Below are 6,085 nucleotides of genomic sequence, written 5' to 3'. Positions count from 1 at the left end.
CCTAACCAGAACTTTGCTGGAGGTCCTGACCAGAACTTGGCTAGAGATCCTGGCTAGGCTGCTGATCAACTGAACATTGTCTCTGTGTCATTCCTTCTTCGCCGACTCCATCCACACCTTTGGGGACCCCTGGACCTGCTGGGGCTGGACCCCAGCAGATATTAACTCATTATTGGATATATCATTGGCAAGTATCTTCTTCCATTCAGTAGGTTGTCTTTTCATTTTGTTAATGGTCTCTGTTGCTGTGCAAACCCTTTATAGTTTGATTCAGTTCCATTTATTTATTTTGTTATTGTTGTTTCCTTGCCTAGGATCTATCAGGGGAAAAAAGCATTGCTAAGAGTAATGTCAAACGGTCTACTGCCTATGTTTTCTTCTAGGAGTTTTATGGCTTTGAGTCTTACATGTAAGTCTTTAATCCATTTTTAGTTTATTCTTATATATGGTGTAAGAAAGTGTTCACTTCATTTTTTTGCATAGTATATCTGTCAAATTTTCACCAAAACATTTATTGAATAGAATGTCTTTGTTCTTGACTCCTTTCTCAGATATTAATTGACCATATAGGCCTGGGTTTATTTCTGGCCTCTCTATTCTGTTCTATTGATCTATGCATCTGTTTTTAGAGCTCTTTTTGATTACTATAGCCTTGTAGTATAGTTTGAAATTAGGTAGCATGACACCTCCAATTTTGTTCTTTCTCAAGATTGCTGTGGCTATTCGGGATCTTTTGTGGTTTCCATATAAGTTTTAGGATTATATTTTCTAGTTCTGTGGAAAACACCAATGATATTTTGATAGGGATTGCATTGAATCTATAATTGCTTTGGGTAGTATGGCTATGTTAGCCATGAGCACGGTATGTGCTTCCACTTATTTTTATCTTCCTCGGTGCCTTATCATATTCTGAGTATAGGTCTTTTATTTCCTTGGTTAAATTTATCCCTAGTTATGTTATTATTTTTGATGTGATTATAAATAGGATCCATTTTTAAATTTCTTTTTCTGATAGTCTGTTATCGATGTATAAAAATGCAACCGATTCCTGAGTGTTTACTTTGCATCCTGATACTGTAATTAATCCAATCTATCAGTTCTAGTAGTTTTTTTGGTGAAACTTTTAAGGTTCTTTATATACAGTATCATGTCATTTGCAAAAACTGACAGTTTTACTTCTTCCTTTCCAATTTGGATGCCTTTTATTTCTTTTTCTTATTTGATTGCTGTGGTTAAGACTTCCAATACTATGATGAATAAAAGTGGTTCTGACCACTTTTGTTGACATAAAAACATGCGCACAAATCAGTAAAACAGAATAGAGAGGCCAGAAATAAACCCACTCATGTATGGTAAATTAATTTATAATAAAGGAGCCAAGAATATACAATAGAGAAAGGACAGTCTCTTCAACAACTGATGTTTAGAAAACTAGACAATCACATGCAAAAGAATGAAACTGGGCCACTACCTTACACCATACACAAAAATTAATTCAAAGTTGATTACAGATTTGAACTGAAGAACTGAAATTATAAGACTCCTAAAAGAAATCGTAGGCAGTAAGCTCCTTGACATCTATCTTTGGCAATGATTTTCTGGATTTGACATCGAGAGCAAAGGCAACAAAACCAAAAAGAAACAAATAAGACTACATCAAACTAAAAAGCTTCTTCATAGCAAAACAAAGTAAAACAGAACAAAACAAAAAACCCACCAATAAAATGAAATTGCAAACTATACTACTCAGCCATAAAAAAAATCTTGCTATATGGACAACATGGAAGGACCTTGAGGGCATTATGTTAAGTGCATTAACTCAGACAGAGAAAGATAAATACCATATGATCTCAATTATATATAGACTCTAAACCAGGGGTCCTCAAACTTTTTAAACAGGGGGCCAGTTCACTGTCCCTCAGACCGTTGGAGGGCCGGACTATAGTTTAAAAAAAAAAACTATGAACAAATTCCTATGCACACTGCACATATTTTATTTTGAAGTAAACAAACAAAATAGGAACACATACAATATTTAAAATGAAGAACAAGTAAAGTTAAATCAACAAACTTACCAGTATTTCAATGGGAACTATGGGCCTGCTTTTGGCTAATGAGATGGTCAATATCTGGTTCCATATTTGTCACTGCTAGTGGTAACAAGTGATGCAAGTGTACATCAGTTAGTCTAGATCTGGTTGGAGATTTCAGATGTTTCATTCTAGAAAAAGGCTCTCCTAACTTTAAAAAAAAGGGCTCTCCTAACTCCAAAAAAAAGAGGCCCTACTAACTGCAAAAAAGAAAAAGAAAAATAGACCTCCTAACTTCAAAAGAAATAAATCCTGACTTGTTCTTACCTCGGTCCTCAGGCAGCAGCAGGCTCTGCACAGGCAAGCTCGTGACTCCTCTGATCACACCTGAGACTGAGAGGAGGAGTTGAGAGACAGAGAGAAGGAGGGGAGTCGGAGAGTGCTGCGCACATTCCACACATGTGCACTGGGGCCCGGGATGAATCGGCTGCTAAGCAACAAGCAGCGGCGGCAAAAACGCCTGGTGGGATAAATGTTTTCAGCGGGCCGCATGTGGGCCGCAGGTCGTAGTTTGAGGACTCATGATCTAAACAAACAAACACAACAAATCCAAGCTCATGGATATAGAGAACAGATTGCTGGCTGCCAGATCAGGGGGAAGGAATGGATGAAATAGGTGAAGGGGGTCAAAAGGAACAAATTCTCAGTTATAACATAAATAATCATGGGTATAATACACAGATGATGACTAATGTTAATAATACTATATGGTAGCCCGGCCGGTGTGGTTCAATGGTGTGGCCCAGGAACCAAGACATGACCAGTTCAATTTCCAGTCAGGTCACATTCCGGGTTGTGGGCTCTATCCCCAGTAGGGAGTGTGCAGATGGTAGCAGATTGATGTTTCTCACTCTACATCTCCCTTACTTTTTATTTATTTTTTAAAAATATATTTTTGTTGATTTCAGAAAGGAAGGGAGAGGGAGAGAGAGATAGAGACATCAATGATGAGAGAGAATCATTGATCGGCTGCCTCCTGCACACCCCACACTTGTAACCGAGCCTGCAACCCCAGGCATGTGCCCTGACCGGGAATTGAACCCTGACCTCCTGGTTCTTGGGTCGACGTTCACCACTGAGTCATGCTGGCTGGGCTCTTCCATACTCTTTAAAATCAATAAAAACATATTTTTTAAAAAAGAAAGCTCTCTCCTAGCTTAAAAAAAAAGCTACTAAGAAAGATCTTAGAAGTTCTCATCACAACAAAAACAATTTTAGCTATGTATGGTGATGAATGTTAATTAATTGTGGTGACCATTTCACAATATATACAAATATTGAATTATGATGTTGTACATCTGAAACTAATATAATGGTATATGTCAATTATATTTCTTTTTAAAAAAGAAAGATATGGAGACACATTTACAAATGGGAACTTACGTTACCTTACAAAGGGAAATTTATGCCAGGTTTATAGGCAAAAACTGGGAGGACAGAGTGTTTCTTCTTTGTCTGTTGTTTCTTAATTGCCTTCAGCTCAAAATAATTCTTATGCCAAAATGACATATTTTGGGGTAGCATTATTCTGACCCTTTTCATCTGAGTTCTGTGAGCCATTCTGTTGGATTATCAAACCTGAGCGTAGGACTGTGGGAACCTTCAAATTTGTAGTTGGCTGAGCCAAAGTATGATGGCCTCAGCATGCCATTGCAGCTAGCATCTGAAGTCAGGGCATACTAGTACTTGTAGCCCCTTAACTCCAAACAGAGTCAGATTTGAATTGTTGGACACTAAGTTGTTGTTGACAAACTGGTCAGAAAGAACCTGAGAGCCCTAACTGGTTTGGCTCAGTGGATAGAGCGTCGGCCTGCGGACTGAAAGGTCCCAGGTTTGATTCCGGTCAAGGGCATGTACCTTGGTTGCGGATACATCCCCAGTAGGAGGTGTGCAGGAGGCAGCTGATCAACATTTCTCTCATCGATGTTTCTAGCTCTCTATCCCTCTCCCTTCCTCTCTGTAAAAAAAAAAAAAAAAAAATCAATAAAATATACTTAGAAAAAAAAGAGAGAGAAAGAACCTGAGAACCTATTCAGCTTGGCCTGCCCAAAACGGAATTCATGATCTCGCACTCCCCTCTGTTCCTCTTTTAGTGGTCCTTGCCCCAGTGACCTCTACTGTCTCCACCCAATTGCTCATGTCCAAATCCTAAAAGGTACCTCTCTCCCCCTCACCTATCCCTATGTTGGTCCACTAGCATGTAATGTTGGTTTTCACTCCTAAATAGCCCTCAAATCTTTCCACCCCACCATCACCACCTCTCAGTTATAACATAAGAAGGATGATCACCCTTCTTCACTGCAACAGTCTCCTGACAGCTTCTCCCACATTTCCTCTGTCTCCCACAAGCTGCTCTTCATCCTGCTTCCAAATGATCTTTCAACCCTCAAATCTAGTTAATCAGACCAGTGATTCAAAACCCTTCCATGGCTTCTCATTGTTCAAGGCCCTGAGTGGCCCCTTCATACCCTCTATCCCCAGCTCTGCCAGCTTCTCCTTGCTCTGGGCTCTTGGGCCACACAGGCCTTCTCCATTCCCACTCTTCCACATTGCCTCCCACACAGGGCCTGCCTTCAGGCTAAAATGCTCTTGCTTGCAGCCCTGGATGTTCAGTCCCACTCACCTCCCTCACAGAGGCTTCCCTGGCCTTCCCACCAGGTGAGGTCCTGCCTTCTAGCATCTCCCAGAGTAGCTGAGTCTCTATTTGCTTGTGTGGCTTTTTGTTTAACGGTGGTGTCCTCCAGCACTGTATACTGAGAGACCCATGAAGGTGGGTACTTCTAATATTTTCATCAAAGAGGAAAATAGGACAGGGCTGGGACCAGGGCACTGCATGACCCTGAAAATCCACTGCCTACGTGCCTTACGTCCCTCTTGTCCCTGCCCGGGAATGGGCAGGTACCCTGAAAAGGGCTGCAGCCCAGAGAGTCAGCACAACCTCAAAATCTCTTGGAGGTCCCATTTTACCTTTAAAATAGTTTACAAATTCTGTATTTAACTCCATAATATACCAATGTCTACTTAAATGTAAAAACAATGTTTTCTGTCTTGGAGTTGTCCCAGAAGACAGGCCGTGTGTATCTGGTCCTTTGTGTAAGCCCCCAGTTGAGAGGCAGTCATGGCTCTCCACACTGGGCAGGGGAGGACCTTCAAGGCCGCAGCAAGTGAGCAGTAGAGACCCTTCCTCATGAGTACCACCTCCAGCCCCGGCTTAGTAGCCATGGGAGAAACCTTTCCCTCTAAATTACCCGGGTTCAGATCCCACCATGAACTAACTCTAAGACCTGGGCAATGAAAAAATCTTCTATACCTTAAGGTCCCACACACAGAGCAGGGATAATTCGACTTCACAGGGTTGCTCTGGGAATAAGAGGGGAGTCCTCAGCAGGTGACCCTCCGGCCCTCAATCAATATTAGCTACTTATATGATCCTTACCTTCACCCTCACCATCTCTTTTACCTGCCCCCACACCCAAATGCCTAAAATCCCGAAAACCCTGGCCACTTTAAATTCTGCCAGATCATAAGGTATTTTAGTTATTATGCCTGCATTAAATGACCTGGGTAGGACGGCTTTGCCTTTTGTTTTTGTGTGAAATCGGGGATTTATGTTTCTAGAATCTAGAATCTCCAACGTTTTATACAAAAGTAACTGCACTCGGTTCAATTCACATCCGTGTTGATTAGTTCCCAGCTGCGGTCTCCAGGGCCCAGCGGCATCAGCCTGCCCGTGTTCAATTCTGCGGGACACCACTCAGACCCACCGAATCAGAACTCTGGGTGGGCGCGGGCGCTCCGTGAGGCGTGAGGCTAGTGCAGACTAAAGTTTGGGAACCACTGACTTAGATCAAAATAAAGTGAGCCTTAAAACAAAGCAAAACACTTTTGAAGTCCCCATTTCCCAGGTTCCGCATTTCTCCGGAAGGGGACGGGGAGGGGGAATCTCACGGCTTCGGAGAGGCTGGGGGGCGACCTCGGGGCCCCTAGGCCCCGCT

This window comes from Myotis davidii, unplaced genomic scaffold, assembly GCF_000327345.1.
Source record: "Myotis davidii unplaced genomic scaffold, ASM32734v1 scaffold623, whole genome shotgun sequence".
NCBI classification, from domain to species: Eukaryota; Metazoa; Chordata; class Mammalia; order Chiroptera; family Vespertilionidae; genus Myotis; species Myotis davidii.
The sequence above is the reverse complement of the archived record's forward strand: the minus strand, read 5'-3'. Positions refer to the sequence as shown.